The sequence below is a fragment of the Equus caballus genome, chromosome 31, assembly GCF_041296265.1.
Source record: "Equus caballus isolate H_3958 breed thoroughbred chromosome 31, TB-T2T, whole genome shotgun sequence".
NCBI classification, from domain to species: domain Eukaryota; kingdom Metazoa; phylum Chordata; class Mammalia; order Perissodactyla; family Equidae; genus Equus; species Equus caballus.
Window position 1 is genome coordinate 25023574 of NC_091714.1, and position 13728 is coordinate 25037301.

General features: G+C 36.9%; 1 long non-coding RNA gene across 3 annotated transcripts in view; it reads right to left on the reverse strand.

Moving 5' to 3' along the window:
• The window catches only part of LOC111771418 (uncharacterized), a 165000-nt gene extending 155670 nt beyond the window's left edge, over nt 1-9330 (reverse strand). Inside the window, exon 1 of one of the 3 annotated variants that reach the window (XR_011434402.1) lies at nt 9227-9330. This is a non-coding gene — a long non-coding RNA (uncharacterized lncRNA). The remainder of the gene's footprint in view (nt 1-9226) is intronic. The other 2 variants (XR_011434400.1, XR_011434401.1) reach the window with 2 other exon arrangements.
• Nucleotides 9331-13728: the final 4398 nt, after the last annotated feature.

The window sequence follows — 13728 nt, forward strand, 5'->3', positions numbered from 1 at the left end:
AGAACCTGTCCTAGCTACTCTTTCTAGCACACAGAGTACAGAATCTTTGGCAAGTACCCTATATAAATAAATTCATCAATAGTTATACATCTTTCTCTTTTGCCTCAGAATCCATTCAAGCTTATATTGAACAGACTTTTTGCAAAATCTTTCCCAACTGATGTTCTAACTTTTATAAGGGTGAATTGAACCAACCAACCATTATAAATTAGCAATTTCAAAATTAAATTCTGTATCTTAATTTTGGTGATATCAGTGTTGTAATTTTGGAAAATAAGAGATTTCCTTCTCTTCCTTCTTTCCTTTTGTTACTTTTTTTTTTGTTCAATCATGAGGAATTATCTGAAATTCTTTTTTTCCATAAGATACCTATTGCACTTAGAAACAGCTCACCTCACAATATTTGTTTTCTTCCTGCCTTTGAAAATGATCTGTCGCAGTAGCCATTTCAGTCTGCTAAAGACTTGGCTTTATGGAGAAATTCATTCACAATGGTGAGTGAGGCGTATAATTTAAGTGAGTGTGTGGCCTTGCCCATCATGGACCACCAGTATCTCATCCTCTAAGGTTAACTGGATCCTTACTGTTTCAGACTCAATCCAGGTCAGAAAACCAATTCTAGGTTCTGTATCTTTTAGGTCATGGCACTTGAAAGCACTTTTTTTGGTTGGGGTTCTTAGTTGCAGACAGTAGTATGCACTCGACTTTGTTTAAAATAGCTACAGGTTATTAAGAAGTTAAAAAATGTCTTAGAAGCCCAGAAAAGTCAACTTGGCTTTTGTACGACCAGAAACCCCCTACTAGTCCTGTGACACATTGTTCAGCATCTATATCACTAAGCTTGGACAGTAGAAATGCTAACAAAGCCACCCAAAATCTGGTCTTCTCAGGCATGTTCATTTATGTGGCAACTTGGCTAGGCTAAGATGCATGGTTGTTTGATCGAACACTAGACTGGATGTTGCTTTGAAGGTATTTTTTAGATGTGATTAATCTTTACCGTCAGTCGCCTTTGAGTAAAGCTGATCATCCTCCATAATGTGGATGAGCCTCATCCAATCGGTTGAAGGCATTAAGAGCAAACACAGGTTTCCTGAAGAATGAATTCTGTCTTAAGGACTGCAGTATAGACGTTCTGCTTGTTTCCAGCCTGATGACCTGCTCTGCAGATTTTGGACTCAATACTGCAACATCAACTCTTACATGATTTCCAGCCTGCTGACTTGCCCTATGGATTTCAAACTTGCCAGCCCCACCCTTGTGTGAGCCAATTTTGTATATACATATGAATGAGTTTTGTTATTGGTTCTGTTTCTCTGGAGAACCCTGAGTAATAAACTAGGTGTAGCTGCCATCTCACACTGCTCACCTCTGGCTTCTAATTCTCTTATGGGTTTTTCTGCAGAAAAGATGCTAGATTACATGCAGAAACCTAGCTGCGAAGCAATACTGAAAATGCACCTATTAGCTTTCTATCCTTCAGAGAAGAGAAAAGCATGTAGAAGCAGATTGGAACGGTATTTAGTGAGTCAATATACAGAATCTGCCACATGGCTAGATGATTATTTATTTATATATTTATTACCATATTACCTGTCCCTGGTAATCGGTTAGCCTTGAGTCAATAGTTATAACCTCATACCATCCATCAAATCTGGCCATATATTTTGTAACAGACAAATAAATGATAAAATATGTTAGCCTCTGATTTATCATTTATGAAAGACTAATTAATTTTTGTTTGCTTGCTTGATGATATTAAATATATCTCTCAGGAAAAGAAAATGTATAACAGAATTTAGAATCTCTATTTTGAGGAGCCCGAGGTGATAAGGATGAACAATTTAATCCAAGTCGTTTAACAATTTAACTTAAGGAAGTAACAGAGCCTGGCCTAGAGTGCAGGTTCTGTGAGTTCTTGATCAGTGCGCCTTCCTCTCTACCATGCACAAATAAACAGTCAATCCACAAGGAGGTATTCACCCAACTCCAGCCCCACTTGCCCATGTGTAAATAAACCAAGACAGCGGGAAGAAATGTGGAGCTGAGGCAGGGGCCGTGGCAAATAGACAAAAGCTCTCTGGCCAAACCTCAAACATCAGGGTTTTAAATAGGGATGAAACCCAGAGAGCATATTCTTTTCCTTGAATGTTTAATTTGTTATCCTTTTGTATGTAGAAATTAGAAAACATTCCAGAAATCTAACAGCAGTCTGTGCTCTTTCACTGAATTCAAATAGTCCACTTTTATTGAACATTTTACTAAGCTTAGATAAATCAGAGAGATTATCCAAAAGCATTCAGCTCATTGTAAAAAACACCAGAGAGACCTTTAAAAGGATTGTAAAGACTCTCAATCAAACTAGTTCTCACAGAAAACGTCTGAAAGGACCAAGGACTCAGTGAAGAAGCTGGAAGCAGGATCCATTTCCACAGCCCCTGTTTAAGTTCAGGGCTTGGCTCCCTGCATGTAGAATTCTTTAAACAGCATTCCAAGTGGTCTCTCTTCTCCAGTGTTTCTCCTCTAATTCTACCTGAAAAACACTGTTTCCATGTTCGTCTTGAAGAAATTATCATGCTATTCTAACTTTTAAACCAAGTGATGCAGGACTAAAAGCTAAAAAATCTTGCCCTGAGCTCCTGTCCTGTCACCTAAAATCTGGTCTTGGGCAAGATATATTTTTCTGACTCTATATCTTTCTGGTCTCATCAATAAAACTATGTAATAATCCTCACCTAATACATGGTTCTTATGACGATCAAATGAAATGATTAGTTTGAAAAAATCCTGAGCAATTTTAACTATTACGAAACAGAAAACAGTAAAATATTTTGAGGTTATCAGCCCAACAATCTAAGCTCCAAAGTCAACAGACAAGCTATAAAATTTTAATTGTGATCATACTTATATGCTTTTTTTTGTTTTTGAGGAAGATTAGCATTGAGCTAACATCAGCCACCAATCCTCCTCTTTTTGCTGAGGAAGACTGGCCTTGAGATAAAATCTGTTTCTGTTTTCCTCTGTTTTATGTGTGGGATGCCTGCCACAACACGGCTTGATAAGTGGTGCTAGATCTGCGCCCAGGATCCAAACTGGCGAACCCTGGACCACCAAGGCAGGGCACGAACTTAACTGCTGCCCCACCGGGCTGGCCCCCTTATATTCTGATATTTTTCTTTTGCCAATGAACAATCTGTGAAAATAAAATTAAATCTGTCCCTTTTAAGTAAAACCTAATCTATTAGTTCAAGGTGAAATTCCTCAAATTGTTTGTCCATTACATTCGCCACACTTTACAAGTCTTATTTTTAGACACTTCAGCTATTATTTTAGTGTTTTTGTTTTTCTTACTTTTTTATTCTCCTCCAAAATACACGCATGCACACATACACACACACTTAATACACCCACCATTTTAATCATAGAACCTTTTAGTGAACACATAGTGATATATTCAAATGATTTGAAGGACAATGGTAAGAATGTGTTTTCAAATGTCACTTTTAAAAGAGGGCTTGTTGACTGTTACATCACATAACAATATTTAAATAGTCTCAAGTATTTCAAAGAGTGAAAACGATTGCAATATCTTAGAATTCTACAAGTCAAAGTAGTATTCTTCAATAAAATAAAAATCGTTTTAGTGCCATGTTATCAGTAGCTTTCTTCTTCTTCTTCTCTTTTTACTCTTCCCTTAAGAGCTCAAGCCACACTGACAAATCCTACAATTAGGAATACATCTTTAAACTCACATTTTAAGTGGCTAGCTCTTATTATGTGAATCAAGGGCCCAATATATTTACTTATTCTCCACCCGACCCCCATACAGGATAAACCCAAGTTAATGAGAATAGAAGCTCAGATCAGCATCCCTAGAGTCTTACATCAAACTGATTTAGAATAACAGCTCAAGTTGCTGACCAAAACAAGAGGTCTGCTGCGATAGCATGCCTTTACTTTTATATTATGCTGTTGTTTCCAACCTTCTGTCCCTTTTCTCAAATAAGACAAAAATATATTTATTAGATTTATTGATGTAGCTGTATAGAGCTCGAATACATTGTTCATGGCTGAATAGTGCTTCTTTGCATGAATATACCACAATCTTTTTGACCTTTATGAATTTGCTGCCATGAATATTTTTGTACGAGTCTCCCAGTGCAAACGTCCAAAAGATTCTGAAGGGTAAATATCTAGGTATAGAATTGCTGGGTCCTAACTATGTGCATGTTAGTTTTACTGGAGACTGACAACTGTGTAAATCTTGCCTTTGTATCACACCCTTAAAACTGTATATTCACCTCAGCTCAAGTTAAATGGGACATGGCAGAACCCCTTGGGGTTGAAGAAGATCTTGGCCCCCAACTTTGCCTGGTTTGTTTCACTTGGGCCTGTTGATTTCCTTACATTTTGGCCTTACACGGATTTTTTCAAAACGATGTTTATCTGTCCAGTATGTTACATGCTTCATTTGGAGAGTTTGGGTTTTCTTTGCTTATTTGTTTGTTTAATTTAGCTTATCTGACCCAATATGCTGACAATAGGAATTTAGTTCTATTCTACTCATGTTCTCTTGATTTAACTTTATCTTGCATCGTTATTTTCCCTTCTGAATTGTCTTGCCTTCTTTTGTACTTAGTTTTATGATTAAAAAAATATCACTCCCTTTCTCTAAGATTCCATCTCTAATTCTCACTTCGTTTTTGTGAGCTCAAGTAGCTTACATTGCTCTTTAATATGTATTATGTTAATTGTCAATTTGCTTTAACTCTTTCTTCATAACAAGGAACAACTATTATAGATTATGTACCAATAATCAGTAGTGGAACAACTATTTTAGATTAGGTACCAATAATCAGTAGTGGAACAACTATTATAGATTAGGTACCAATAATCAGTAGTGGAACAACTATTATAGATTAGGTACCAATAATCAGTGGTGGCAGAAGAATAGCCATTAAAAACAACACCGAATGTATGAGTCAGAGTCCAAACAGGAGATAGAAACCACATAATAATTTGAACAGGGGAAGTTTAATAGAAAGAATCACTAACTATAACAGCACGCTGCAGTAATGAGGATTGGCTATTAGGGATTACAGATAACTCCAGAGAATAAGAGAACAGCAGAGAGAAGGGTCAGCCACTACTCCTATAGCTATGATATTGTGCCTGAAAAAAGGCCCCACAGCCACAATGGAGCTCCACAACTGGCTGGAGAGGGCACGACTGTGGGCCCTGAATGGCAGAGAAGTCGCTGCCATGCTCCCTGGGGGACTTGTCGGAAATCTGCCGTCAGCAGTCGAAAAACCTGTTCTTGGGGAAATGACTTGCTGGAGGCATTTACAAAACCAACCAAAGAAGCTGCAGGGGGAACCTGTTTGCCACTGGGTACTGCTACTTTTTCCGAACAACTGGGAACTGAATTTTCCCAACACCTAGCTCAGTTTGCAAGATGACCCTGAGCTCAAGAACACGATGTATCGAGACTATAACCTTGTGGAACCTGAGCACACGACCACGTTAAGCTGGACCCAAACTCCTCACCCATAGAAACTGAGACAATAAACGTATGTTATGTTAACATACATATTAAATACATACATAATATGTAACAAATGTATGTACATGAAGCTGCTGTTTGTGGTAATTTATTATGCAGCAAGAATTATTCTGCAGAAGCAGTATATTGACATTCTACAATATTATTCCTGGGGCCTCAGCCAATCTTGAATGTAGCTAGTGGATAAAAATCCAGGTTTTGGCAAAGCAAAGGGATGCTAGTAGAGTGAAAAACTGAAGATATGAAGGCATCAAAAAGCCAGTTTTCCCCACAAGACATTTACTGAATTATGAATGTGAGCAAGGCAGGTGTCTCAGAGCCTTAACCACAGCCTCTGCAATACTGAGCTTAAGTGACGCAGTCTTTGCTCTTCATGAGCAAAATAATCACTGAGGAGAAGCCTGGTAATCATAATATGCTGCAAACTGAAGGTCCAGGAGGGCTACACCCTGGAAACTGGGACAGAGAGATCTAGATTAACTATTACCAAAATAGCAACCCAGCCGTAACGCCACTTAATCCCCTATTAGGGTGAGGTGGCCAGGCCCCTCCTCTGTCTGCTTGGAAAATGAAAGGGTGAAGCTCCCTATTGTGATGTAACATCACATGAAGCCTCCACATATGCAACGTATGGAACTCAACTTTTCAAATGGAATTTTGAAAATTCTTGTCAAAGAAAATAGATAATCATAAAAAAGTAAACCATGTCTACAGATAATCTGGATCTAGTAGACAGGAATATAACTAGGATGAATTTGTTCAAGAAAATATAAGAAAAAAATGAATAAAACAGAGTAAAATATTGAGAATTTCAAAAGAAAATTGGAACCTATACAGTATAATAAAATAGAAATTATAGAAATGAAAATACAATATGTGTAATTTTAAAATGAGTAGATTATTTTAATAGAAAAATAGATATAAGAAAAAAGAGAGTTAGAGAACTGGGATACAGATAAAAAGAAAATATTCAAACTGACACAAACATAGAAAAGAAGTATAAAAAACCAGAGGAATATGAAAAGAGCTAACTTCCTTGTAATTGGGGTTTTAAGAGGTGAGATAAAGAATTGAGCAGAAGAAATATTCGAAGAGATAATTAGTTTAAAAAATACTAACAAAGGCTGTTAGATCACGGGACCAAGAATCTCTGCCTACACCAAGTAAGATGCAAAATAATCAAATCAAGTCACAGAATACACTCAGGCACATCCTGGTCAAAATGCTGAAAACCGAAGAAAAAGAGAACATTTAAAAGTAACCAAAGGAAAAGTAGACTTAACCTTCAAAAGGATAACAACCTGACTGAGAGCTGACACCTATGAAAATGCAGAAGCCAGAGGACAATATAGAGCATGTTTAAGTGCTGGACACAAAGAAATGTTGTCTCAGAATCCTATACATTACAACTATTTCCCTGAAATATGGAGACAAATTAAAGATATTTTCAAATAAACTAAAACTGAGAGAAGTTGTTACCAGCAGATCTGTATTTGAAAAATAGGAATAGGAATGATTTAGTCAGAAAGAAAATGATGCTAGAGGAAAAGACATAAAGGTAAGAAGAAATGAATAAAAAGAGTATAAAATAGAAATTAAGATTGTATAAAAATAAGTATGTTCTATGCATTTTTAAATGTATGTATAACTAATATTCATTAAAAAATTACTACAAAAGAGGGTATGAGGATAAATGGAGTTGGTAAAACTGACTGTTTATATTCGATTAGAAGTCATCAAGCATGTATGTCGTAATATCTAGAGTAAAAATAGTTACTGTAAAATAGTTCAGTAAACTGAAAGAATAGTAAAGGATTTTATACCAACAACTTGATAGAGAAAAAGTTAAATAATAATAATAAATATTTGGTTAATACAAAAGAAAGCAACAAAGAAAAGAAAAAGTAATATCAAACCCCTAGTTAAAATGGGAAACGAATAACAAGATTTTAGACACAAATCCAACTGTATCAGTACATTAAATATAAATGATCTAAATATCCAAAGAGGACCTATATTAAGAATGTATAAAGTACTACCACAAATCAATAAAGATGAGCCAGACTACCCAATAGACAATTACACGAAACACTTGAATGTGAAATTCACAAAAGAGGTAATCCAAGTGACTATAAACATTAGAAAAACCACTCAACATCATTAGCCATCTGAGAAATGTGAAAAAAAGTGTAAAAATTAGACAACGCAATACCACTAGAAACACACACGAATGGCTGAAATATGAAGTACTGCCAATTCCAAGGACTGGTGAGAAGGTGAAACAGAAAGTTGAAGCATCCACCCGTTTTTACAACCTCTCTGAACACCTGTTTGACAGTATTTACTAACGTTAAGTAGATGAATACCCTTTGACGTAGCAGCTCTGCACCAGGTAAACGACAACCAGAAATCATTGCTTGGTTCTCCAAAGGACATGCACCCAGTGCTGACGTAAGTAGGACACTCTGTGCTATACGACTTGTGTTAAGTTTACTTAAGTATGTCATTGGAAGAGGTCTGGAAAGATAGTCATCGAAATCTTAAAGTGGTTCTTACTCTGTCAACATTTGTGATTTTAATGTATTCATTATAGTTTTTTATGCTATTAACTATATATTAGCAATGTATACTTTTTATAACTTGGAAAATAACGTTTGCTATCTGTCTGCCTTGTAGACCAGGTCTTCCTTTTCCAACAGCTACGTTACTGGCCCGGCTCCATAGAATCATTATCTAAGCCCCTTCTCCCTCTTTAATGACTCACATTTACATTTCTAGAAATGCATTTCTTTTTCTCAAGGAATCAAATCAGATTAAATAAAACTGATTGGCACCTAACCAACCATATTATATTTCCATTTTAAAGATGCAAAATATCTGAAATGTAGAATATTTTCATTAGAGCTGAGTTAGTGACAGAATTTAGTCAAAAGCTTTGCATGCATTTCTCTTTCTTAGTATAAACATAAGTGCTGCAAACATAGGATAAAAATGGTTCTTTTATAAATGGGAATGAGCTAAAGTAGAGCAAACCTGTGGTTGAAACCTTACGAGTATTCCAAACCGAAGTAGAATTTCCTCTCTATAATCCCTTACTGATAGGTTTATATATAAGTTTATTAGGTTTATCAATCTTCTTTAACACACTTACATGCTATAAAACATCTGGTAAGGAAAAACAGAACACAGTATTTGGCTTAATGCGAGTGTATTCAGGATATATATTTCTTATTATATTAGTAACAGGCACAATTCTACAATACAATAAGTAAAAACGTTTCCTCTTAAAAGCAAAGTATTCCCTTCTTGGAAATAAATTACTCTGGCTAGGGCCATCATGGGGCTCCTGAGACTAGGTAATTCACTTCAAATGAATGAACCCTCAACTAAAGAGAAAGTGCTTCTACTGGCAAATTTTAAACTGCCACTTAACTTTCTGCCTCAGTTTCCTTATTGAAAAGACGAGGCGTTACATATTCCTTCTTTTAAAAGTATGGGAAATGCAAGTATATGAATTGCTAGGTTATGCATATATTGAAACAGATTTAAATATCTTTAAATGGCAAATCCCATACAAATGCTGAATAGTGAATGCTTCAGAGCTAAATTTCTCCCTCATTTGTTTTCATTCAATCTACCTTCTCGGCATTGTCTGAGCCATACCTCGGCACTATATCCACAGCTCCCAGTGGTGAACGATGTTAGACGTTAGACGTTAGACGTTAGACATTAGATGAGCGTCTCTTGAATGGAACACTATGTATTCTAGGGTTGTTGGGGTTCTTTCCCTCCTATAAAGGACTATAACCACTGTGGCCGTTGGGTTAGAATGAGCAATTAATGTCTTTTTCAATTGTGTGGCACTTATAAAACTAAATATTTTATATTCATCTGGATGCCTTGTTTACTCACTTTTGTGTGAGCTATTTTGAACCGGAGCTTTGACGTTTAGTTGTTTTTCCAACTCTTTACTAGAAAGATTTGTGATGCACACCTCCCACACAGTCCTTAAAAATATACACTTTATTGACCTATTATTGGATGTTTTGTGATTCCTTAGACACCATTTCATATAATTTTGTTTTGAATTCTGGCCTGAGTTGAGGCACCTTTGAAAGTGAAGCTCTGCTTACTGAATTGTATGCATAGTGCAGGCTGGAGTAAATGAGCGCCACCTCAGCCCTGCCCCGCCACTCGCTTCTAACCTCATCTCCCCTTCTCTGGGCTTCCCTTTGAAACGTGTACACTCAGGCCAGATCGTATTTGGGTATTTGGAGGTTAATGATGCGTTCTGTTTCCTTTCTCACTTGGCATGACTTGTTGCATCTAAAAAGGTTATCTTTCCTCCCTGAGCCTGTTCTTCCCTGTTTTGTAAATAAAACATAACCCCTCAGAAGGATTTGGAGATTTTCTAAGGACTGTTACTGATCTAGACAATGAATATATCACCTCAGTAGGAAAGGATCTTCGTAAGTCTTTCCCCAATACTTCCCTCTCTCTCTCTTCCCTGTCTTCCTTTCTCCTGTATTGCATAATAAGAAATACAGCTGTGCACTGATGGATCTTCCCATGCAGAAGAAGGGAGGAAGAATCCACCTGCTACCCAGTGCTAAACATGTCTCATTTAATCCAAAGGCTGAGGCTGATAGTGAGACACTCAATAAGGTGTGGCATGTGGACCAAGAGCCTGTGAGCAAGACGAAACTGAGTTGAATCTCAGCTCCGCTGCTTATTAACTATATGACCTCAGACAAATTTATGTAAAATCTACGAGTCTCAGTTTTCTTATCAATAAAATGGAGATGACAAACTGGGCCTTGAATAATTGTTTTTCTCTGATGTTTCTTCTACACAACTGTAAGGTCACCCTTGCCTGGCAATAGTTGATGTGCCCTATAGCATCCATGTGTCCTTCTGGCCCCTTTCTGGGCAGGACGCCAACCATCTGGCGTTGTAACTGTTTTTCTCAGAGAACATCACATTCTGAGGGAACACAGAGCACTTCCACAGGAGCTACTAGTCCTTGAAATGCTGGCATGCAAGGACAGTCCCTCTTGGCAAGCACAAAACCTTGTTCCAATGCATATATAAGCAACCCGCTCCCTGGTCACCAGAGCAGGTGCACAACTCCATCCAGCCGGCCACACTGGACATTGCATAAGACCCAGTAAACCCTTATGTCTCCTACGCCATTTCTGGGTCTTTTCTTCAATCTCTTCTCAACCTACCCCTCACTGCTCGCACAGCTGGGGTGCAGCCAGACAGCAACTTTGCAACACTGATGTTCCTCGGGCAAACTCCCTTATCTTTCTATTGTATGTTCCAATCTGCTGAAGGGTCTTATCCACCCAGATGGTTTAAACTCCATCTTTCAGCCAGTAATTTCAAAATGTATACCTACAGCCCAGACCTCTCCTCTGGACTCTGTATATAGATTCTAATCAGCCTGCTTCACATCTCCTGAAATTCTTTTATTTTTTTTAAAGATTGGCACCTGAGCTAACATCTGTTGCCAATCTTCTTTTTTGTTTCTTCTCCTTCTTCTCCCTGAAGCCCCCCAGTGCACAGTTGCATATGCTAGTGTGAGAGCCTCTGGCTGTGCTATGTGGGACGCCACCTCAGCATGGCCTGATGAGCGGTGCCATGTCCACACCCAGGATCCAAACCAGCGAAACCTCGGGATGAGGAGGTTAACCACTCGGCCACGGGGCCAGCCCCCACATCTCCTGAAATTCTTAGTTGTACTTCAAGTTTATAATTCTAAAATCAAAGAACCGATCTCCCTCCTGACCCAAAACTGATTCTCTTCCAGTATTTTTTGCCTCAGTGAAGAGGAAATCTGTCCAATTAGTTAATTCAAAACATTGCAGTTTTCCTTAACATCTCTTTCTTTTAAATGTCTCTCAAAATCTGTCCAGTTGTGTCTGGCTGTATTCTCACAAATTGAATCCAATAACCATCACTCTGTGCTTCCCTAAGGAGACAAGATAGACATTTAACTGCGTTTTCCACATGGTTGACTACTCTATCCAATAGACAGATGATCTTTCAAATTGTAAATCTGACAATATTACATTCTATCTTAAAATCCAGTTATAGTGCAGTTAGTGTGTATTGAGCGCTAACTACATTCTAGGCCTTGCCCTAAGTATTGTACGTATATCACCTCATTTTAAAACTGAGATGGGTATCATTATTATACTCATTTTACAGCTGAGAAGACTGGAACACAAAGGCTAAGAAATTTGCTCATGGACACACAGATGCTGAGGGAGAGAGGCAGGCCACCTAATTCCAGAATTCACATTCCTGACAGGACGCTACACTGCTTCCCGGTAGCTCCTGTTCATTTTCAAAAGAGGCCGAAATTTTAAGAACATCTATACAGCTGGAATGTTCTTATTACACCTCACCTGGTGGTGTGTGTGAGCTGACTTGTAGCGCATTGCAAGAATCTATTGTTAAATTGTCAGGAATATTGCAAGCTCATTGTTAAACACAGCCATTATGAAAAATTAAAGTTTATAAACTTAGAATGAATAAATTTTATTCAAAACAAAGATAATAACTACTCAAAACTCATCACTTCCTAATTATTTTATGCTCTTGAGGTTGTTTACATCTTCTGTATCAGTATGGTGGAAATACAATATATGGGGAACTCCTGCACACACCTCCCTGATCTTGTGCTCAGAAATGCCGTGCAAGTCATAAAATTGCTCCTGATTGGAGTGTTAACTGAATAAAAATCATCAAATGCCATAATTCAGGGCTTGACTTGTTATTTTTGCACTCTAGACTTAAGAAAATATGGCGAAAAATGCTAATAATAATTACTCAAAACTACTCATCACTTTAATAAAGTTTAATAAATTTTAAAGTGTTGGGTGACTATTGACATTATATTGTGGCTAGCAAAACAAATTTGAGACAATATACTTTCCATATTTGAAAACTATTATCCAATTCAGTAAAGAAGTCTCTCACACGTTAAGTGAATGAGTGAAGTGGTGGCGTGCTTGCTGTTTCACTTTCACCTTACTCTCTCACGTAAATTAAAGTATCAACTAACATTCATGTTGGGATTATACTCTTTCATTAGTTGCAACACTGCCTATGGATACACTAGATTGGTGAAGATCAATGAAAATATCCCACAACAATCAATTATGTGGAATTGATTTTAATATTATCTATAATTTCTATGCTATACTATATATATATATATATATATATATATATACAAATATGAGCTATCTTTCTTTTATCACTAATTCCAAAACATTGTTCAGCTAACTAAGGAAATAAAGTCTTCCTCTTAATAAATATGACAAAATTGGTAAATCCTTACTGTTAGCTATTTTGAAAGCCGTAAGTCATGCACTCTGTAAATAATGGAGATCTTATTTTTTCTTTTTATATAGCCCACAGGTTTTTATGGAAGTTAAAGATTTGATAACTATTTTATATGTTTCAAGGTATTCTGTAAACTTGACATTTACTTGTTTGACATTGATCTCAAGTAAGAAACTAGGCAGACGACTTAGATGATTTATGAATATGCAAAAAATGAATGACAAGCATCAGAAAACAGCATGTGTTCATTCAACTTAAGTAATGGCAGACTGACCATATTCATACCTTCTGAAAAAGTGACTAGACTCTTAAATTGTTGAAATGCAATATGTATGTAATATATTTTTGCTTCAATAAAGCACTTGACAGACTCAAGATATTGTGTAAAGAAAATGGTGAAATATGAATTGAATGGTAGTACCAATGAGTGTAATTACATGAGACAGGTATCAGCTCGACAGCAAGAACTTTCCATCAACTAGACTTGTGCCAAAAAATAGAATGGATAGACTTGATGAACAGCGAGTTATCTATCACCAGGTATGCATTCAACCACATGATGAATGGACACTGGACATGGCTGTAGAACAGAAGAGTTCAGAAACTGGATGAGGTTGGCCTAGAATCCATTTCCAAGGGCTCCTTTTATTCTTGAGTTAGTTTCAAGTGTTCTGTAATTTGTGAGGTATTCATTTCTATAGGTTGCGGTAAACACATTATGACAACTAAAGATGTATATAAGCCCTTTCTAGCATTTTGACAAAATTAATCAGCCATTAATTTTTTTAAATGCTAAGTAATCACCTGGT